We start from the raw sequence: 24,331 nt of genomic DNA on the forward strand, positions 1-24,331 counted from the left end.
CATGGACCAGACCCTCCCTCTTTGGCTTTGGAGGTGGTGAAGTTTAGTGGTTAGGGAGGAACATTCTGGAACCAGACAGCCTGTGTTCATATTCTGCTCTACCACTGTGCAAGTGACTCAGTTTGTTCCTTTATAAAATAGGCCAAATAAGAGTATGTACTTATTTCGTAGGATTGTTGTAAGTTTGACTGAGTTGATGCACGTAACACACTTAAAGCAGTGGCTGGTAAACAGTAAGCACTCAGTAAATATCAGTTTTTATTATTAGCCAAAAATACACAGCCCGTGAGCAGATCTCCAGGGGAAATGGACTCTTCTCACTCGTGACAACTCAAGACTCTGTGAGTGGTACTTAAGTCTATCCATTATCATCTCTGAGAAGCTTCTCTGATCACCAGATCCACAGGGCTGTCTTTTGTTTTAACTGCCCTGGTAGTTGTGTTCTGCACCTTCTTATCTAAATAATTCCTTCAGAGAGGGGTCTCTGCCTTATATTTTCTACCGGTCTCCCAACAACTACTATAATAAATTCTTATTAAACATTTATTTTATGTTTGACACTCTGGTCTTTTCTAATAAATTCAAACTCTTTGTATGAATATCCTTCATGAAAGGAAAATTTTCTGCCCTAGGCTAAGATCCTGACAGGTTTGTGCTTTTTATAAACTCCAGTTTTTAAAAAAACACTCTCCTAAGACCAAAACTATATTGTAAAGATACAGTAACAAAACAGTATGGTACTAGTTCAGGAAAAGGATAGGCAGAGTAATGAAACAAAATAGAAAGACCAGAAATATATTAGACTTTATGAAATTATAAAGATGGTGTTGCAAAGCAATGGAGAATTGGTATATTAATGAGTGGTGGTCAGATGCTGACAGGTCATCTGGAAAAATAAATAAACCTGGATCCCTAAATGTAAAAAGAAAATGTAAACCATAGAAGTATAATTACAAAAAAATGATAAGTAGAGCAGACATTTCTAAGTATAGCATGAAATTGTGGGAGCTATAAAAAACTGATTAGTTTGATAACATAAAATCTGAAACTTCCAAATGGCAGAATATTATAAAAATTGGAAATAAACATGGGTAACTAATTCTACATAGCAAAAATGCCATAAATAAATGAAAAAATGACTAACTGGGGAGCATCTTTTAAACATATAAGTCCTTAATATACAAAGAGCTTTTTCAAATCAGTAAAAAGACAAATATACCAATAGGAAAATTCAGGAATAGCTATTTCAAAGAAAAAGACATATAAGGGGCCAGTAAATACATAAAAGATTATCTTACAGTTTCTAAAAAGAAGATTAAACCATATATCATTTTCACTTATCTAATTGGTAGTTTCCAGAGTCTCATAGTGCCTGGTTTTTCCAGGGTGTTGTGTAACAAGCTCTCAAACAGTTTTGGTGGACATGTAAATTGGTACTATTTTTTGAAAAAGTAGTTTGATAACATCACAATTCAAGCTGTGCATTTCTGTTGACATAGAAATGCCATTTCCAGTAATTTATCCTATGTACACTTGTGGGTATGTGTACATGTATATTATATCTCTCTCCACACATATAAAAATGAACATTTAGGGGCGCCTGGGTGGCTCAGTTGTTAAGCGTCTGCCTTCAGCTCAGGTCATGATCCCAGGGTCCTGGGATCGAGCCCTGCTCCGTGGGAAGCCTGCTTCTCCCTCTCCCACTCCCTCTGCTTGTGTTCCCTCTCTCGCTGTCTCTTTCTATCAAATAAATAAAATCTCTAAAAAAAAAATGAACATTTAACATGCACCATTGCTTACAACAGCAAAAATTGGAAACAGCCTGAATTTCCATCAGTAGGAGAATGGTTAGATAAATAATCATACTTTGATACAGTGGAATTCTTCAGCTGCTAAAAAGAATGAAATAAGTGTTTCTCTCTCTATTTTTATAGAAACTTGTCCAAAATATGTTAAGAGAAATAGTAATGAAACAGTATATATAGTATGATCTCACTCGTATAAAAATATTTGTATGTATTATATTCTCGCATGTGTGTAACAGAGTTTTGGAAGGAAGGAAGAGTTAACAGTTTTTACCTATTGGGACTAGGATGGGAGGGTGCTGGTAAGGGAAGAGAGGTCCTTGAACTTTTAACTTTGCACCCTTCTGAATTCTTTTAGTTTTGTTTATAGCAAGCATGTATTACCTTTAACATAAAAAAGTCCTAAAATCTAAAAAATTGTATTGATGTCAACACAATAATAGCAATATCACTAATTTTTAGAAAATATTTAATATCACCACCATGTTCAGTTGTATAGGTTTCATTCTACAAATCCAATGGCACCACTCACAAAAAATATTTTAACAGCACCACCATGTCCAGTTGTACAGGTTCATTCTACAAATCCAGATGGCACCGTTCACAGAAATAAACTCCACAGCCATATATGTCCTTTATTTTAGTCCTTGAAGGTCCACCACAGTATTTTTTTTGTTAGGTCAACATATATAAAGTCTTTGATCTCCACAAGACATCCCTCCTGAACCAGCTCCACAGAATCCATAGGTACAAGATAAAGGTTGAAACACAGTAGGTACCTATTGCAATGGGTGGGAGACTGAGGAAGGAAAGGGAAGGGAGAATGAAAGATTAAAGGAGAGGACTTTGCATGGGCTGTCAGTGATGGGTGCCATGAACTGGTGCATAATGTAACTCAGCTCTGGGGACATATCACTTTATTCATTACTCGTCCTAGACTCCAGCTCTTCCTGGCATACCATTGAAGGAGGATAAGCTTGGCATGGAAGGTCCCTCACCAGCTGACACCACATTTCCTTTTCTTCTTGCATACCCTTGGTAAGGGCCATTCAGTAGCTGGCTAGAGAACAATATAATCAGGCCTTCCATTTGTGGGCCTCTTTCTTTCTATTTCAGGTGGCTTCCCTTTTGCCTTGCCTTGCCCAGTGCTAGTATCATGCTCTCAGATCTGAAGGAGTGGTGTAGAGTTCCTTTCTTCTGTTCCTTGTGCTTTTCCATGCCCTCTTTAGTTTGCTACTCAGAAGGCCACTATGAGCACACTTGACTTTCAGGGCTCATCTCTGAGTCCAAAGACACTCCTCCTCTCTGCAAGGTGTTCTTTCTTGTCAGAATGCCATTGTTGTCAAACTTACTTTATATTAGCTATGGCTAGCGTCGTGCATATTTAAAACCAGAATTGACCAAAATTAACTTTCAGTAATTTTAGTCATTTAGATCCTGGCAGCTCTAATCTCAGGCTCCACCATCCTTGAAAATAGGTTGCCTGTAGATAGTGAAACTTGTAGTTGGTTAGTGCCTCTAATTACACCCATGATTCAGATGATGACTGGTGCAGAATGACTCCTGCCATTGGGCGCAGAAGTCACAGTGTTGACTGCCTCTGGCCTGTACCCTTTCAATGGGTGTATTCTCCCAAGTTCTGGAGGTTTCAAGCTATGGTGTCTTTCCCCATCATGATTTTTCTCTGTAAGTCTTCAAAGATGAGGAAAGGAATCAGGAACCTGAATTAGCAAGACCTGGAATTTTGAGCCAGATCTGTAAAGCGGAATCATTAAAATATTTTCATCTGGATTAATGCCCTGCTGGTGGTATCTTTCTGTAACTATCTAGGGATAAAGTCCAACCGGAATAAGAATAATTAGAAAAAATCCCACTCGAGCCTCCAAGCATCCTATCCTTATCAGAAACTTGGCAGCATCATTCTGGGGTGGTTTTGTGGAGCCCTGTTGGGAAGCAGAGGCCCAGAACCATGCTCTTCTGTAGTTTCCCTCCCCACGCTAGGATTCCAGGATGAGGAGTCTGTGGTACTTTTCCGTCTTGGTTCTGTGTGCTTGTTATTTCTTCATCTTCTGTTTTCCCTTTCTGAAAGTTTAATTAATGTACCAACATGACAGTAGAAGACAGTCTTCTGAAAAGGGTCCTTTTGCAATGGAAATGGTGGTGGAGAGCAGGGAGTAGAAAAAACTGAAAAGATACGGAGGGTGGGGCACATGGGCTTTGTGCAGGCAAGCGTTGCCACTCAGCAGAGCCTGTCTGCAGGAATTACTGGACTAGAGGCTTCCCTGGCTCTAGAAGCTTCAATAGGATGTCCTGGGCCTGGGGCCCTGCTTCTTTATTATCGTGAAAGTACTTCAGAGTAGGGACCCAGACCAGGAACACCCGCCTTGCCCACCCAGTCTGTTTCTTCCTATTGTGTCAGAGACATACTAGACCCATCCTACTGTAATGGAAATCTTGAGAGTTTGTGTAGTTTGAAACAACCTTTCTTTTTATAAATGGTGACAACTGGGTGCATAAGAAATGCTGTTTCCCAGGTTGATGTTCTTGTTAGTAGAGAAGAAAGGCCCCTGCTGCTAGGACTGGTATGGAATTTGGAGCCATTTTTCTTGGCTGCTTACCTGGCATTACGATAGTGGACAAGGCATTTCGCCCTCTCTGATGAGATGAAGGCAGATTTCTAGTAGGTTCTGGTGATACTGGTAGGAAGAGAAGATGTGGTAAGGATTCTGTAGGAGAAACTGGGGGATAGAAACTGGAATGAACCCCCATTTGAGATAAGCGTAGACACTGTGCAGTGGAAATGATTGTTTTAAAGCTGGCAACCGGTGCACCAACTATTATACAATGGATTAGTAGCATGGTCTTAAAAATAAGTACTGAAACGTTTCTTGCCCAGACAAATGTTTTCACAACCACAAAGATGGTGGTAGGAAAGCAGACAAAATTGGTATTTATTTTTTCTACAGGGTCGGTAAGAACTAAAAAATAAATAAACTAGGCTTGCAGATAAGGACTTATTTCCAAGGCTATCCTAAGATAACCTTTTCTAAGGAAGGTGGGACTGGGATGCAGGGTTGTGGTATCCAAAGACAAGAAGAACAGTAAATCCAAGTGCAGTTTCCTTTTAATTGTGTCCCGTGTCTTTGGCCTTGAAGGACAGAGACTCAGAATTGGTCCAGTATGATGCTTCATCGGTCATAAAGATTTAATTACAGTTCTTATTTGACCAGGCTTGTAACGTGAGGTCCGTAAGTATTTAGTGGGATTTTCTGTCATTGCCTCTCACTTTCTACCCTTCCCGCCCACTTTCCTTTGCCCCCCCCCCCCCCCATTTAAAAGGATGACCAGTTTTGAATTATGGTAATAGCTGCACTCTTGGTTTAGGACTAACCTCCCTGAAATTTTCAGGACCACTAATTTGTGGTTACTCCAGTGCTAGAATGAACTTGGCGCTCTGGCCTTTAGACTGGCAATGCAGTAAAAGTTTAAAGCGAAGACTGCCTCAGAGCCAAAAGAAGAGAGGAGATTGAAACCTAAAGGTTATCCTGAAATGCACTTTACTGTTATCTATGAGAACAAATGAGTTAAAAAAATTTCAAATACCAGAATACCCTACAGGGAGGAGATATAACTATTAAAGGGCTGTTATAGCTGCAATAAATGTAGGAACAATAAAAATAAATTGATGAAGTAAATGTCAGCGCTGTTCCCCTGAGCTGCCCCCACACCTTTGTCCAAAAGTAGAACATCTCCAATTACAGAGGGTGGAAACAGCCTTCAATGACAATATGACAAGGACAGAACACAGAACGCTGGCACAGAGAACACAATTATGCACAGCCTTGAAAAATTGTATCATAGCACAATGCATGGGAGAAATCAATTAATGATGCAGGGCTTCCACTGCTGTCTAGTAATTCTAGAAAGGAAAGGAGGGGGGAAAAAACCTCCATACACCCAGTGCATCAAAAAGGTGACCCTTAAGTGGAAGTCTATATAATACCAGAGGTCAGTCTTCAGAGTTTATAGCATCTGAAATACTCTTTTTTTTTCTTCTCAATTTTCTTTCCCCTTAAAAAAAAAAATCTAACAGTCTTAAGGAGGCATTTAAGTAAAAGTCACTTCTTCTCTGGTTAAATAGCCTTGCAAAAGAGAGTTCTTTGGTGGAAAGGGCAGGGATGAGCAAAGCGTGTGGCTGTCACCGCAAGCCCACCAGCTGAAAGGGGAAAGGCAAAAGTTAGGCATAAACATGGTGGAAGGTAGAAGGTGATTTATCTTGTGCAATTTACAACAGGTGCTAAACATTACGAAAACCAGAGCTATTAAGCAATCAAATTAAGCTATAATTATAACTGAAGAAAACTGTACAGGAATTCTAATTAATTCAAATCTGAACATGTCCAAGAGGAATGCTCCAGCAACCCCACTTCTGAATAAAACAAAACAAAAATAACCCTTGGATAATGCCTTCAGATTGCACAGGAAATTAAGAAATACTTCTCGGCCGGAATATTCCAGGCATTCCTTATTAAATGGTGAGAGAAATTCCCTGCAATGCCTGAGCACTTGGCTTTTCAGGTACACACCATATAAAGCATGTAGTTGGGGGGCCCTTAACTGGGCAGGATTTGAAGACAGAGTGGACTGAGGGATTCCACCGTATGTGTAAGTACTTCAAAGGGTCTGAAGGGTTAGCTCATTCTTCTCTCCTTTGAAGGGTTTCTCCCAGGGCATGTGAGCCTTTTAAAGAACTGTTCACACTCCCCTTTTATTTTTTATTTTTTTGTGTCTTTGGACCAATTCCATTTTCTTCTCAGCCACTCCTCTTCCAGTCCTCAATCCCAGTCTTTCCACCTGACTTGAGCTTTCTGCTTTTCTTCCACCCCAGGGAGTCCTGGGGTGTCAGAAGACAAGGGCAGGGTTTTCTGTTGGATATGCCTGAACAATGCAAGTTGTGTCCCATTAAGCCACAGATGTTATGGGAAGAAGGGGATGTTTAGGTATTTGAATAAGATTTCCAAACCAAAGTCTGAACCATTTGGTTAGGGTGCTTATTTCCCTAATTCATGATTCTTTAGTTTTAACAGTTCAGGAACAGGAACAACAAAAACAACAGTGACAGCTAACATTTATCAAAGCTTATTATGTACCAGCTATTGTACTGAATTCTTTACCTCAGTTACTTATTTAAATCTCAACTAATTCTCTCAACCGCTCTATGAAGGAGGCAGTCTTATAATACCCATTTTACAGAAGAAGAATCAGGGCCCACTGTTGGCTGTTTAATTGACTATAAAACAAAAACCCCTTTCTTTTTATTCAAGTGATGCTCTTATGTTTCTAAATAATTTAATGTAAAATTTCTTTTTACTCTCTCAGGTTAAAGTGGTTGGGAGTGTGGGAGGAAGGAGAGTGATTTCTTTAGGATGAGTTTGCCTTCCGGACTGAGTGTAGCTTGGCCCTTGTTGGTAACACAGTTTTGCCCGCCATTTTGAATATTCACTTATGAACACATCTTTGACCTTTGCTTTGACTTTTCTTCCATTCACATTACAATATAGTGCTTGGGGGCAAAGATGTGTGAAGAAACACTGTGTTCATGCATACTGTTGAATTCATAGCTCTTTTAATCATTACTGGAGTTTGTGCTCTCCTGGGAATCTCTACGCTGACTGTTGAGTGTTGCTAAAGGGCATGTAGCTATTTTTCTTCTATGCTTTGGATCCCTCAGAGCCTTCCTCCAAGGCCACATGCCCTTTCCCTTTGATTCCATGGGGCAGGGGAGGGTTGGTAGCTTCCTAGTTTGGCAAGATCAGTCCATAAGCGTTTGTTGGAAGCAATTCTAATAATAACACTGTGAAGAAATTTGCATTCCCATGGATAGATGAGGAAACCAAGAATTAAGAGAGTTAGAAATTTGACCAAGGTCACATTGCCAGTTATGTGGTAGACCCAAGAAATGAGCTAGAGTGCAAAATGCTCTTCCCTGGGCCACCCCACCTATGCATGGACGTGGACACACACACCCATAGTGTCCCTTCTCTGCCCTTGTGGCATCCTGCAGGGGCCACAGAACTCCATGTGGCCACCTTTTCCCTCTTGCTTTTGAGGGCATCTGCCGAACCTGGGCTGGAGGGGAGTGCTGAAACAGCCCAAAGCTCACCGCAGGGAGATTTATGCCAACAAAAATGGCTTTTGTGTAGGGTGCCAGGTAGGCCCTCCAGCCTGGAGTCTTCCAAAGGGCAGCTTAGACATTCACTGACCTAGCACAGGACTTGGCACACAGTGGCTCCTCAATAGAAGGTAGACAGTGTTGTAGCTGGGAGATATAAAGACCCCCCACCCCCCATCATGGAAATATGTACTAGCTGGGCAAAAGCTAAAATCTAGGTACATTCAAAAAGATAGCTAAGAATCCTCAACTTTGATTAAGTAGCTATTATGTGTCAAGACCCTGGCATACATGTCTTGATTCTCACAATCCAATGAGATTGATAAAATTACTATTCCCAGCCCAAGTCTGAGGAAATTGGGCCTTAGAGAAATTCAGTGACTTGCCCAAGATCTCACAGCTAGTAAAGGGCAGAACTGGGATTCTAATCCAGACGGGTGGACCTGGGAGCCCGGCTCCTAAACAGTGAGCTGTGCCCATCACAAGTCCCTAATACAAGAAGGAGTCCCAAAGGCAGAATGGGAAAAGCTGAGTAGGAGAGGTCTGTGGACCTGGGGTGGGGTGGTTAGGAAGAGTTCTCTGGACAGCTTAGTGGAGGAAGAGGGTCTTTTCAGCTGGGCTCTGACAGATAAGTGGTATTTGGGAAGGCAGGGAATGATGGAAGAGGGAGGCATGTGTAGGCCTCACAAATGGCCATTTTGCTTCATGGCCTGAGGTGTAATCTGTACTTTCTGTCCTTTGAAAGATGTGGCAAAGGCCTGCAGTGGCCTCTTGCCCTGACAAGCTCTGCTTGGCATTCTGGCCTCATGGGTATTTTCCCAGCCTCCCCTCTAGTGTCTTGTCCTCCCCTGTGAGGAGCTTCTGGAGTTGAGGAGGTCCTGGCATTCCTTAGGCTTGCATACCCTACTTCTTGCTTTGAATGTCTCTCCAGTTTTGCATAAGTAATGGGCATTTCTCCCACCTCTGCTTTGAGGCTAATTTTGACTCCATGTGATAAGACTTGCTTTTAAACTGGCCTAGAGGGTGACCCTGGGGGCAGCTCCAGGAGTGGGGCTAGAGGCCTGGAATCTGCAAGCCAGTATGGCAGCCACCCAGGTGTCCTGCTTGTGTTCTCTGTAAACTTGGACCAGGAGTCCTTTCTGGGGCCAGAGCATGGTGGTGATGAGCTCTGGCTCTGGGATTGGACTGGATTTAAATCCCAGGGCTCTCATCACCAACAGGCCCAGAACAGGTCACTTAATGCTCCACTATTCAGTTTCCTCATTGCACCTCTCTCATATGTCTGTTCTGAGGAATAAATGGAAATATATGTGAAAAATACTTAGGAGAACATCTGGCATATAATAGATGCTCAGTAAATGTTAGCTGTCGTTCTGTACTCTCAGAGTTCTGGGAGTCTTGTCCTACCTGTCCGTTTCACTGATGGAGTCTGAGAACCAGACGAGTTGTTTACCTGCGGTAAGATCACCTACCTGGTATCAGAGCCAGGGCCTTGCTCCAGCAGCACCGGACTCCCAAGCCAGGGCTTTTTCCACGTAGCAGAGGTCCTGGGGTTAGGTCTGTTTCTCATAGCATGACATAAGACCCCATGCATCTTATAAAAAATAGATTCCTGGGCCCCATTCTGGACTCATTAAAACTGAGTTTCTGGGGTAGTGCATGAAAATCTATGCTGTAGCCAAGAGCATGTCCCTCTCGTCCCTAGTTTCCACCTCCCAGTTGATTGTTACGTACTTTAAACCGTGAGAACTGCCAGCTTAGCTTTGAGTAATTTGGTCAGAATACAAAAGGATCTTCTGCAGCAACGTCTCCAGGTCTTTCAGTCAGGCTGTTTGTGTTCTGCCTTCTGTGTGCCCTGCATACTGCCCCATCCGCCTCTACTCAGGGAGCTTACGGATCTGTTGATCAACATCTTGGGGAGAGGGGGATGGGGTGCTGATGAGAAGTGAGGAAGGCTGGTAGGGCTTTGAGTGCTCCAGGGGAGGCCGAGATGATCGGTGACACTGACATCTAGAGGGAGCAGAGGCCAGTGAGTGGGGTCAGGATGAACTTCCCCACAGGGAGGCCTTTGCAGGATGCGGAGCTTGGAGTAGGCAGAGGAGAGAAGTAAGGGCAGTTCAGCCAGAGCCACCCCTGGGGAGTAGAGCTGCTGGGAGCAGGTGTCACTATGGGCAGCTGCAGGGGTGTGGAGTGGGGAGAATAGCCTGACCTACCTAGCTACCAAGATACCCACCCCTTCTTTTGATACTGTCAGGCTGCTCTTTTATGATTAAACAGACATCCTCCCTCCAAAGCTACTGTTGATTTGATTTCATTTGTATACTTTTTTGTAGCTGTGGGAGGGCAGTTTGCCCCTTGATATCCTTTGTTCCTGCAACCCCTGCAGAACAGCAGAGGCCAGCATGCACATGGCGTGGCTACAAGAAACATGGGAGCAGCAGGCAGCCAGGGAAGGAGGGAAATGGCCTGGTGCCAGGCGGGGTGCCACCTCTCTCCTGCATTTGCTCCCTGGTTATCCCCTGTCTGCTTGGGAGGGGTAGGGTGGGTTGACCTTCATGGCAGATGTGGAAGAGGAGAATACCCTGGTTCCTGTCACTGGAGTTTGAGTAGATTTATCTGTGCTGCTTTACATTCTTTCTGGAAGCTGGCAGGGTATAAATTAGAAACAAATAAAAATGGGTTTATCAGCACTTTCTAAGTTTTTACCAAATTCAGGGGTGGTAGTGGAAGTGCCTCTCTCAGCCCTTTAAGTCAGGGGTCAAGGTGTGTGTGAGTATAAAGACCAGATAACTGCTACCATCCCCTGGGCCTTTCCCACTGAGTGGAGGCTCCCAGCCAGACATCTTTCATCAAGATGTGCTAATGGCTAATAGTCCTAAGTGCTGACCATAGACCATTCACTGTGATAAACTCTTTATGTGGATTAACCCTTCAAGGTGGGTACCAGTATTACCATTTTCCAGCTAAGAAAACTGAGGCCTAGCAAGAATGAGTCACCCAAAGATGCACTGGTGAGTAGTAAATTGGAATTGGAACCTAGGCAGCCTGCCTTCAGAAGTCCCACTCAAACGCAGGCCACAGAACAACTGCCCCATTTGCTTGGAGGCAGAAGGGACTCTGTGTTTACTACTAGTTGATTGGAGAGACCGCTGATGTGCTTGGTTTTGTTTTGTTCAGAGGTGGCTGGAATCCGCATTGTTTGTGGCAGGCAGATTGGCTGCTCTTGGAGGGCAGGGCTGGGGGCTGGTTGAGTTGCTCTGCCGAGGTCCCAGCACCTCCAATTCAATGAGTTGCTCTGCCGAGGTCCCAGCACCTCCAATTCATCTGCCTTTCGCTGCAGATGGTCAAGTGCAGCCATTGTTGCACTGTCCAGCTTTGCTAGAGAACCCGCTTTTCATTACTGGCAAACTCTCCCCTTCCCATCATTCTTTCACCCACCAAGGTTAGCAGCCATCAGTGGTTCTTGCCTGTCATAATTACTACAGTGTATTTGCTTATTGTTTTTGTGGTGATTTTCTATTTCTATCACTTCTTCCACATTTGTTGGTTGGAATTCTGCTGTGAGAAATAGATGCTCCTTCTCCCCCGTCTATTTATTTTATTCTTTATTTTTTTAAGGATTTTTAAAATTTATTTGACAGAGAGAGACACAGTGAGAGAGGGAACACAAGCAGGGGGAGTGGGAGAAGGAGAAGCAGGCTTCCCGTGGAGCAGGGAGCCCCATGTGTGGCTCGATCCCAGGACACTGGGATCGTGACCTGAGCCAAAGGCAGACACTTAACGACTGAGCCACCCAGGCGCCCCCCCATCTATTTATTTTTAATATTTATTTATATTAGCATGGACTTGGACATTTCTTGTATTCAACCCATAGGTCAGCCTTAAGTCCTGTTGCCATGGTTGTAAGTTCAACCTTGCCTCATTTCTTGCCTGGATCACTGCAGCAGTCTCCTAACTGGTCTCCTTGCCCCTAGCTTCATTTCAAACCGACCGTACGTGACCTGAGGCTGTGTAATGCCAATCTGACCGTGTCACAATCCTTCAGTTGCTGTCTTTGGCCGCTAAGCTCCTTTGAAGGGTAATATAGTGGCAACTAACATTTGTTGAATGTTTACAGAATGCTTTGCATGCATATATGCTCATTGAATTCTCACAATACTTGATGGACTAAGTGGTATCAACCTCATCAGCAATAGCATCCCTCTGGTGCAGATGAAGAAACTGAGGCACAGAGGATTAAGCAACTTTCCCAGGGTTGTTGAGCTATTAAATGTTGAGCTCATACTGTCAGCTACTAGACTCTACCACTGACTACATAGGCCCTTAATGATCTGACTTGGGCTGCTTCTCCAACCACATTTTCACTAACCTTGGCATTCATTGCACTTTCCATAAATAGTTACTTGTAGGATTTCTCACCCAGCATTGCTGAGGGTGCATATGACATTTTTGTCTGCAGTGCTGGTAGGGACATTGGTAGCAGTAGAAGGAATAGTTTTCTAAGAACCATAATTATATGAATAGTGGCCAACTATCCTATGACTGTACATGAGTCTGGTAGTTCAGTATAGGCAACTACTTTGCAAGTCCTTGTGAATTTCCCACCTTTCCTGTCCACACTTGGACTGCCTTCCCGGGCCTTTAACTGCTTTTTCTGTTTCTTCTTTACCACTCAGGATGAGTGGTAAAATGCTCTTCCTGAGCACCGGTCTGCCATGATGCCTTTCTCATCAAATTCCTTCACTGGGCCCATAGCATGTTGGTTCTACTTTAGATCTGTAGGATATAGGGCCCTTAAGAACTTGTTGTCAAGGATCATGTATTTTAACTTCTTACATGCCTTCACTGCCTGGGGAGTTTCCTTTTATATAATATGTGCTCAATTTGAGGATTCACTAATTGATAACTGGATGTGAGACATGAAGAGTAAGGACTCTAATGCAAGTTAATACAGGCCCCAAACCCATTATCTAAAACCTGTTGGGCCGTATGTGTTTCAGAATATAGAATTTTTCAGATTTTAGTAAGATTATATCCAGTATAATTCATAATCCCCCAATTGGTTCTGGGGAATTGTTCCATAGTCAAAGATACTATTTTAGTGAAATGTGTAAGTGGGGTAAATAAAAAATTTAAATAGCTTCATAAGTTTTACTGTCAGATAAATTACACTTCCCCCCACCCCTTCAGAGTTTTTTCTATTTTGGAATTGCAGATAAAGGCATTAGGGTATTAACAGTTGGCATAAAGAGGCACCCACATTTTGTTGTGGGAGTTGAGATGAAAGAGACTTCTGGGGATGAGAAGGCCAAGGCCACCAGCATTTGTGATCAGGGGAGTGCTGTGACCTTCACCTAGTTATGGATCAAGGCCCTAAATGACAGGGTGAAGAGGCCAGTTAGGAGCAATTACACCTTGGGGTGTCCAGGTGAGAGGTCCTGAGGGCTTGACTTGGGTGGTGGTGATGGATAGAGAAACAAAACTGGATGTGAAATGTTACAGATATGGGTCATGGAACTTCAGGGGGCAGTTGAATCAAATGCTGCGCTCTACAGTTTGGGAGAGGGTTGATGTCTTTAACAGCACTAGAGTAGCGGGGAGATGGGCAGAGGAGAAGATGGATGCATTTGAGCATGTGGAATGCACTTGTATGCCATCCAGGTGGAAATCACTTCCAAGAATAAAAGAGAAAATGAGTATAAAACTACTTCTAAAGTGATATGTGCTCTGCAGATATTTGTTATTGTCATCATTCTGTCTGATATCAGTTTATTATTTTGCAAGTATCTTCATCACTCGCCTGCAGTCCTCTGAGAATAAGCTAGGCCCATTCTCAGACCAGTTTGATCTGCTCCCGTCTTTCAGGAGAGAATCACATGTGTGCTCTGTTGGTTTGCATTATCAGCCTGTAAAGGATCACTTCTTTAAAAACTACAGATTTTGTCTCTGAATGAATGTTTGGAGCCCAAGTTTCATCTGGGGTATAGGTTTCCTGACTGGGTTATGAACCCTGGGAAATAGAGGACTGAATGGGTACAGTGTCAGGCTTGGGTAGATCATAAAGTTCATGGTTAGGTTTTTTTTAAAATATTTTATTTATTTATTTATTTGACAGAGAGAGGGACACAGCGAGAGATGGAACACAAGCTGGGGGAGTGGGAGAGAGAGAAGCAGGCCCCCCTGCGGAGCGGGGAGCCCGATGTGGGGCTCAATCCCAGGACCCTGGGATCATGACCTGAGCCGAAGGCAGATACCCAACAACTGAGCCACCCAGGCGCCCCCGTGGTTAGGTTTTTAAAAGTACAATTCTACAGCTGCAAACAGTCACAAAAGAGAGGCCCACTCTCTCCTCCTCCTGCCAAGGTTAAAATAGTCCATGACCAGCAATCTCCTGGCCAAAATGGCCATCATAGCTAAGTGGAAGCTTCCTGCTGTAGGGCTAGTTTGCCCTTCTCTTTTTCTTGGCTCAGAGGAGGAGGAGACAGGAGACATCCTGGTTAGATCTCATTCTGTACAGCTGCCTCAAGCTGGAAGGGTGGGTTCAGTGGGCCAGGTAGGTGGTTATCTGTGTGTCTGGAGGATTGGGCAGGGCCTCTCTGTCTCCCTGCCTTGCGTCTCTCTCACTGTTGGCCGCTGCTGCTGGGAGCTCTATAGAGATTGTCAGGACTGGGGTGCAGGGAGGTGTCAAGGGGAGATGGGTCAAGGGACTACATAGAAAGGGAAAACAAAATTGGCAAATATAGTTCAACTCTGATCTCACTTTTTGAGAATTGCTTTGGATAGAACCAAACAGTCTTCAGGAAATGGAAGCCTCACCTGTGGAGAAGTGCCAGCCCTCACAAATGATTTGCAAGGTTTCAGTCCCCAGATATAAGAGGGTTCCCATTCTGCCCTCTTTCTTACCCTCTCCTTCCACCTGGATGCGGAGGGAGGGGAAGGAGGTTCTGGTCTTTGTCTTTCTCAGTGGTTCTAAAACATTTACCTTAAACATGTCCTGGCTGCCTTAGCACCATGTCTGCAGTTATGAGGAGAGGATGCTGACATCCATACAGGCTCTTTCTTGGAATTTAAATGCTCCTTTAAATGGCTATAAACTTACCTCCAGAGATAGTGCAGGCTGGAGCCCTCTTTAGCATTCTTGGACTTTAGCATCTGCTGCCCTCCCAAGGGTGTTCAGTGTTTTAAGGAGGAGATGGCAACCTCTGTGAGGGTCCCTGCCTTGTAGATCTGAGCAACAGCTGTGATGGGGAGCAACTTCAGCAGTGGCACTGCTGTGAGGACCTTTCCTCCCCAGGATGGAGAAATGCTAAGAGCTCTGAGGGCTGCCATCGTAACCCAGGTGCCTCACTTCTCCTCCTGGCTGGCTCCCTGACCTGGCTCAAGCTGCCACCTGACTGAGAACACCTTGATAATCCTTTTTGGGGGTCCGAGACATCCTTTCTAGACCTACGATTGCATTTGCCCTCATTTTGTCTTACCAGGAAGAAATGGGAACACAGGGAATCACAATTCTGAGGTTTGCATTGGGGAGCAACTGTGGGCCTAATTGAACTTATATTCAATCATGTATCAAGTACAAACTCTGTGTCCCTTTCATCCCTCTCTTTCCCGGTTCCTGAGTTGCCCACTTAGCACTCTCCTACCTTTCCATTCTTCATCTCATTACAGTCTGGGCCTGTGACTTTCCAGGTGTGAAGGATCCTTTGCATTTTTGGTTAACTTGATTGGCCTCTTTGGTTTTGGACACTCTTGGCCACTCCCTTTCTCTGGACAGTCTCCTCCATTGACTACTGTGACTTTACTTTCTTGGGCTTTGGACAGATTATTTAGCCTCTGTGAGCCTTGATTGTTCCAGTGTACAATGGGGACAATGGTGATATAGCATGGAGTTGTAAAGAGTAAGGGTGTGATGTGGTGTTTCCCCAAATGAGATTATAAGTACTGTTGTAGATATGTTTGGTAAACAGTTCATTGAATATTATAGTTGTAGATTTTATTCCAGTGTATTTTACCAAAAATACACATCAAACCCATGATTATATTATGGTACTTTGAGATTTTTCTCTTAAAATAGTCATAAACAAGTAAATTTATCAAAAGGAAAGCATTTTTAGCAAATGATATTATTAGTATAGATGGATATGACCAAAATTGGAAAAAAACTGAGACAGTACACATAGAGGCACTAGCAAGGTGCCTGGCATATAGTAAATGCTAGTTATTAATTATTATGATTATCCTACACTCTGACCATGGGTTTTCCTGTCTTTTTTGGATTCTCTTCCTCATTGCGCTGTTTAACATATACTCATACCCATAGTATATGTGGGGTTTGTGTGTGTGCATAGAGACACTGTAAATATATAGTGTGTATGTATGTATATAAGTATGTATGTGTGTATATATATATATATAGAGTGTGTGTGTGTGTGTGTGCGCGCGCGCACGCGCGTATAGAGACAAAGACAGAGACAGACACTTTCTAACTACTCTGATTACAACCCAGGAATTCTAGAGCTAATTGTGTCTAATGTATGATTCTACCCCCAATCTAAAGAATTTCAGGAGAGGGGAGATGAACATAAACTGAAATAAAGGAAGGCATTCTCTGTAGAGAAAACATGAAGGGAGATTTTTAGTGTTGTTCATCAATGTGACCCAGTGGATGTTGTCCACTTACGACCTTCTTTATTTTCTAGCCCCCTAGTGCCCCTAAAGACTTGGTGGTCAGCCCTTTGGGTGATGGGAGAGCTGCATGGAAATGAAACAATGGCAGCCAGGTGTGGGTCAGGTCTTCCCAGGGGACTCTGAAGTTCCTGGCTCTCACCAAGATCTCATTTTATTCTCATGGGGTGTGAGCAGTTACCTGCTCTGCCAGTGGTCTGAGCTAGGAGCCAGATCCCTCTGATGCTAGCTAGCCCTGGTACCAAGAGACACTTACACAAATAGACACTGATTCTCCACCAGAACTGTAGGGATGTGTTCTAAGCCACATCGACAAATGATAAGTATATTTTAAAAATTCCTGACCATGTCCCACAGCAGACCCTATTGCCACTCAGTGTTTCCTAAATTTCTCTGGAGCAGCTCAGTTGGTCTCTGAAAAGCCATCCCCCCTCCAAAGGGGATTGGAGATCTTCAGATTCTGGGAATACATTAGGATTAAATTCTGGACCCTGTATCTGGTCCCATTTGTATCAGAGTTTTTATGCATGTAGGACAACGGGAGAAATGTACCAAAATGTGTTATCCCGATGGAGGTTTAAATCTACCTAACCCAGTGTATTGATTAACGGTGCAATGGTTGCAATTCTGTTGATAGTGTATTTTCTGGAATGAGAGATGGAAAGAGTGGGGTAGAAAATTCACAAGCTTCCTCATCTTGGCTCTCTGGTCTCACCTCTCCCTACAACCAACCAGTGGGCCACAATGCCTATTCTGGAAGCTGAGCTGGAAGCAGGGTAGGGCTGGCAGAGATATCCTTTCCAGAGTTCGTTTTCTCTCTCTCTCTCTCTCTCTCTCTCTCTCTCTCCCTCCCTCTCCCCCCCTCCCTCTCTCTCCCTCCCTCTCTCCCTCCCTCTCTCCCTCCCTCTCCCCCCTGCCCCAGGGGACCTCTTGAAGAAACCCTGCAGCAGAGAATTTCCTTGCTCTCCTTATCAAAGAGAAGGATTTCATTTGCTTGTTTATAAATGGGTGCTGTCTAGTAGTTAAATCTGCTTGGGGACTGGGGTGTGGGAGCGTGTTTGAGAGTTTCTTGTTGATAAATATCACGTGGAAATGGAGTTCTGCTAGCATAAGCCAACTCCTGAAAAATGGGTCCCTTAATGTCCTCTCAATGAGACCAGCTACATGACAACTAGCCTGGGGAACTAAAATACTGGTGAGAAATTGAAGCCATAGATCTGTCTCAGAGCGCAGCCTCATCAGCTGTGATTGTTAGGTGTTAAGTTGAAGACTCTACAGCCCTCTGGTCTTGCTGGCTGTCTGATGGATGACAGCTCAGGGAACAGCCAGGGCAGGAAGGGCTGGTGGTGGGTGCTGCTGCCACCAGGTGCTAATTTTATATATGTCCCCCTCTGGCATGTGCTGGGGAAGCCTCAGGGGAGAAGAGAAACCCATGAAAGCTGGTGATTGCATCCGTCAGGGTCTAGCCAGGGAAACAGGAACCACCTGGGATGTTTCACAAAGAGGAGATTTAATGTAGGGAATTGGTTACAAAAGTACTGGAAGGAAGGATTAGAGGAGCAAAAGGGAGAAGGTAGGGTGGTTGTAAAGGAACATTCCAAGGCAGGAATGTCCTTTGCAGCATTCAGAATCACAGGAAGATGGCCTGATTGCTGATTGTTGGAACATTTCCAGTGATGGGGGAAGCTTGCTGTCTCAGTGAAGTAGCCATTTAATTTCACAGTTGGACACTTCTACTTATACGCAAGCATCTTGTTGAACTGACACTTGTCTTCAAGAGACTTCTGCCTACAGGTTCTATACACCGTAGGTGATTTCCTCACCCCACCTCCTCTTTACTTTGGCAAGCACTTTGTGTTATGTAGACAAGGTGGGCTTTGGATTTTTTATTAGTCAGGAGTAGGCTTGTCCATGAAAGATAGGACCCTCTCCCACCTCAAAGAAAAGTGGGGGAGGCAGTTTAGGGTAAGTTGGGGGCTCTGCTCATCAGTCTCCAGGGAGCCAGTCTCCTTCCAAATTTCTGCTCTGGCAGACCCAAGTATAACCCTCCTTCTCATGGTCCAAGATGGAGCTGTAGGTATCATATCTATGTTCCAGCCAGTAGGATGGGTGGAGAGGAGTGGAATGCTAGTTCTCTCTTAAGGAAGTGTTCTGGAAGTTGTCATTGGAAACTTCCACTACATTTGACTGGCCAGAACTTGGTCACATGGTAAAAAATTTAGCTGCAAAGGAGTCTGGGAAATGTATTCTTTGTCTGAACAGCTAAGTGCCTAGTCAAAATTTCTATGACTATGGGAAAGAGAATGACTATGGTACAGCAAACACCTAGCAGCAGAGTCAACTTTTTGGCTTAACAAAAGTCAAGCAATGTGCTAGGTCAGTGCTTCTCACATTTAATATGATGTGAATCCCCTGGGAAGTCTGTTAAATGCAGATGCTGACTTAAAGATCCCATTGGGGCCTGTGATTCTGCACTTCTTTCAGGCTCCCAGCTAATACCAGTATTGCTGGTTGAGGACCATACAGTCCACAAAGGGCTGAACTCTGGAAATACACTGTTGAACGGGATGAACAGTGGCTCGTCTGGCATCCCACAAGTGGAGTTGAACCCCAGCCTTTTTACTATAAACCTACCTTTTGGGTTTTGGGGCTATAGTGAGATTAAAAGAGCTGGCTCCCAGGAAGCACTTAATGTAGCCTCCAACCTGCCTTTGGAGAGGCTCCCCCATCTGCCCTCCTGGAGGGTACTGATTGGGCCAGATGACATGAGTTGCTCAAATCTAGTATATCAGCCACGGGCTCCAGAAAAACGAGCAGTGGGGGTTTCCTGAGAACCAGGAGGGATCTTCCGTGATAGCAGACAGAGAAGGTCCACTGGGCACTGATGACAGCAGAGAGGGAAGCTTCAGTCTGGGCATAGGGCAGTACAGCAGAGAGTGCTTCCTTCTGTGCCAGGGAGGACCAGGGCCTGAGAGCAACGAGACCGCCACTGTGGGCCTGCCCAACTCCCCATCTGCTCCGGGAGAAAAAGGACATGGAGCAGAGGCAGGAATTCAGGCAATTAATCCTTTATTTAAAGAATAATAAACAGCCAGATTTTACATACTGAAAGAGGGAACAAGGTAAAAGGGGTTAAAAACTAAAAAGCAAGGACGGCAGACACCAATTAACACAATGCTAATTGACAATTTCCCCAAGCTTCCATGAAACATGCCAGGCCGATTTCCCCAATTGCTAATTAAATCAAACCGCATACACAATACTAATTTCCCTAACTTAGGGAACTCAGTAGACAAATAAAATGAGAAACTAACTTAAACATTTTGTCAAAGTATGGGAAGAAGGATGAATGAAATCTTAACGTGAATAAACTTTGGCTTCATGTAAATTTGTTAAAGTTCTGGCATGTTTAATGAAGTCTTGAACTATCCCAGTATCTCCATTCTACTCACAATTGCATAAATGCAATTCGCTAATCACAAAATAATACACAGCAGTCCTCTTAAACTTACATTCTCTCCCTCTGGTGAAGGGTACCCAGTGCATCATGGAAGTGACATGTAAATTGCACCATTTAAAAATTATAAAATACTTAATTACAATTAAAAACAAAGGAATAACTTTTCTTTAAAATAGTCCCTGAGGTTCTTTGAGCTAGAGTCTGGCTTTGTGAAAAAGAGAAGCCAGTCACTTAATCACATAGTTGAGTAGAGAGGCTGCTAGCCTTGGCTGGCATTCTTGCAGTCTCCCCTCCCCCCAGCCCTGCACTCACACTTCCTCTGATCTTTCTCAGGGGCCCCATCACTCCCTCTTCCCACTAGCCCCCCACTGCATCCTGCTTTGAAGTGTCCCCTTTACCCTCTAGGCTACACTCAGGGCTACACTCAGGGCCCACCAGGCTCAGAAGCATCCACTTTGAATTATGCCATCACAGAATGGGGATGGATCTTTGAGGTCGTCTATCTAATTCATTCATTTTACTATTGAGAAAATGCATACCAAGAGATGCGGATGTACCTAAGGTCTGATAGCTGGCCTGAGGTTCCCTGTTTTGTTTTGTTTTTTTTTAATTATGCAAGAAAGATATGATTATCTGAATAATCACAGCTAATACTTGCACAGTGTTTACTATGTGTAAGCCACTGTTTTAAGGGCTCTACAGAATCATCCCATCTGATGCTCACCAGTGGTCCTGAGAGGCTGGAATCATCACTTCCCCATTTTACAGATAAAGAAACTGAGGCACTGGAGTGTTAAATATCTTACTTGAGGTCACATCCTTTAGTGACAGAACTGGATTTGATTCCAGGAAGACTGATTCCAGGTCCATGCTCTTAACTACTCTATTAACCTGCTTTTTTGTAGACTGATTAGAAAATACAGATCAAAATAAAGTAGAAAATGAGAAGTAAGCATCACTTGTAATAATGCTACCAGATATAACCATTATCAGAATTTTGGACATACCCTGATATAGTTTGTCTTCTTTCTTCGTACCTATTAAAAAGAAGTAGAATCAAACCTGTTTACATGCTCTCAAATGATTCACTTGATTTTGCTTTTTTTCTCTTAAAAATATGCTACGAACAGCTTTCTGTTGCTTACAAATGCACATGTGTAACATGATATTCAGTGGTTGAAATGCATTCCATTGAATGGATGTACCACAGTTTATTTAACCTGGGTATCATAGATGGCATTTAGGTTGTTTTCTTCGTTTGTATGGTAGGTGCAGTGGACATCTGTACAGAAACATTTTTATCTTGTTGGCTTTTCCTTATGGTAATCCCTTCACTGTTAAATACATGGAAACCCAAAGATCTGAAAGGTGAGAGGGTGGGAGTGGTAAGTAAGGATGGGGAGACACTCCTAGATACACAGAACTAGGAAGCTGGATTCTCAACCAGCAATGGAGGAAAGCCTGACTCCCTAAATGAAATAGTCACCTGAAGCCTGTTCTTATGCAGCCTGTTTCTTGGGATCACTAAGGCAAGGGCTAGAGTCCCCTGAAAGAGTATAATAAGAGACTTGCCTTTGTGGCTCAGTAAGCTGTTCTTGGAGGGGTAAGTGATTAGCTTTAGACATATGCATGTGTTTTAAAAATTCTTGTTGTTATTATTTTATGGTAATGGCTGCTCAATGGGGTATATGGAACTAGGCTGTTGGTGAAATTTGTTTACATGGATCTGCATGTTCCACGCACCAGCCAGAGGGGCAAGTAGACCTCTCTGCTCAGCCTGGGATGTAGGCATGGGAGACGGCCATGCACAGCTGCAGAGCTAGGTTCTTTGGCCTTTTTGTTTGACTGGCATCCGTAATGCATTTGTCAAGAGGGAGGCTGCTTATCTGTCCTTGTCCCTTCCTGGGACAAAGGCAGACCTGTCACCGTCAGATCAAGGGAACTCTGGAACCGTGTGGAAGGACAGCTGAAAGTCTTTCTCGTTCATTGTGATTTATCATAATCACTGACCCCTCCCCCAGGATGAAATAGGAATGAAATAGTAATGTGATAGGTTAATGCCGATAATTAAAGAGAGTTTAAGACCAGTGTGAGACTGAACTGTGTGTGTGGGTGGTTGAAATGGTTGTTTGATGTGAAAGTCAATGATTGAATTATTCAGAGAGTGATTTCCAAATGATAATTTTACACTTTACATAACTGATTTTGATTTATTATAGTGGCACCCAGTTGAGCTGCTTTAGTTCTACGGGGCTGTCAGCTTTTCCAGCTTTTCCATCCCAAACCCATGGTTTGGAGCCCAAACACACAAAAACCTGCTCATGTCTGAAATTTGACATTGTTGTTATCGCTCTGGCATGGCTTTTCCCCCTCGTCCCTCATAAGAGTTTATGGCTTGTTTGGCTTGGCAGTTTGTAATCTGGCAGAGGAGTGTGTGTGTGTTTGTGTGTGTGTGTGTACGTACATGAGTACACACATGCCTGTGTATGTGTATAGTGAATAACCTGATCTCTCCTTCCCTCTCATTGTGGCTTTATGAAAGCTTTGATCTTTTGTCATTTAGTAAGAGGTAGGGCCACGCTGTGAATGGGGCCCCATGGGCAGTCGGAATGAAAACCAGAGAGCAGTGACAAGTCACAGTGTGGCTTCAGAACTGAAAGGAGAGAGTGGAAAGTGTCTGGGAGTCCTACTTCAGGATCAACCCAAGAGAAGGATGCAAGACTTTGTGCAGGTATGAACTTTTGCTAAGTAAATCCATCTGAAAAATTGGGCCTCCAGGGGCTGCTGCCGCTTCTCATCTAAATCTTTTTTGTTGGAAGCAATGCAAACCAATGCACAGATCTATTGATCTTTTCTGGAGCAGCCTGGAATGCAAGTGCCATGTGATAGGGCAAGCAGGTTACCTACTCTAACATATGTGCTTGGTTGACATCATTCCCCACACCCCCCATCCCTGTGCTGCCTCAGCCCTTATCCCTCCTTGCTTTTAGGACAGGGGATTGCTTATTCTTATGGATAAAAGTGGTGGCACAAGAACCATTTGTTAGTTGACAAACTCTGAGCGCTTAAATATGGTATAGTAATATGGACAATAGCTAACATTTATGGAGGGCTTACTTTGTGACAGAAACTGTCTTAAGGACTTTATCTGTATTAACTCATTTGATTCTCCCTGGAGCCTTATGAAATAGTACCGTTTTCTGCCCCATTTTGTACATGAGGAGACCGACAGTAACTATCTTAACCCTGAATGTTAGTGCAGCGTTTTGCTACAGCATCTGTCTTAGTGGAAGAGGCCACATTCCATGGTAACTCCTACAGTAAAGGTGTCTTTGCTTTCCCAGGCCTTTTGGATGGCTGGTTGCAGGTCTGTGATCTATGGCCCCAAAATAGGAATAAAGCAGCCCCATCCAAGAATATGCTGGAAAATTGTGGGGCAACGAGAGGAGTTCGGGGATGTTGAGGAAAGGGTAGGGTGAGTGGAAGGAAGGAAAAGGAGCTGAGACACCGTTGTGGAGGAAGGACAGGAGGGGCAGAGGGAATGGAGGCATCTGCAACGGGCTCTGGAAGCCCAGACCTTTCCCCTTGGTGTTCAGCTCTCAGGTCAGATTCCCAGGATGACAGGACCTGAAAGGAGCTTTAAATTCCCTAACCTATGGAACTTGTCAACTCGACACTGTCCTTCTCTGCTTTGGTCTAATTTTAATAGCAGTATTAAAAATGCCTGGACCTGGGGTTCAGTTACCACTAGAAGTGCCCAGTGCTGCCTGCCTCATAAACCTGGTGGATGATTTCAAGGAGGGGAAGTTAAATAATTTAGTTTAGTAGTAATCATAATGCTACTTTTATAGCAAAATAAGTATTAATAAATTACGGAGTAGAAACAGAATTCTAATGAATTCAGGATAAAGCATGGGATCTCAAAGAACTTTTTCCTTTCACTGAGCTAGGCTCTCAGACCGCTGGCAGTGTGGATCCACTCTTCTCTGCCCTTTGGGGCATTTTGGGAGAGAAGCAGGAATAGCTCTGCTGCTCATTATCCCCCAGTCTTGCCCAGCAATCCCCTAGGGTACGTGAGGTGTGGCTTCAACCAGACCCTCTTTGTATATGATTCCAGGAGACTCCCGGCCTCAGAACTTCCACTGTGCATAATACCCTAATAAACTTAGGGGTGGAATAGACTTGCAAAGGAAGACAGGAACCTTGGAG

Source organism: Zalophus californianus, chromosome 8, assembly GCF_009762305.2.
Source record: "Zalophus californianus isolate mZalCal1 chromosome 8, mZalCal1.pri.v2, whole genome shotgun sequence".
NCBI classification, from domain to species: Eukaryota; Metazoa; Chordata; class Mammalia; order Carnivora; family Otariidae; genus Zalophus; species Zalophus californianus.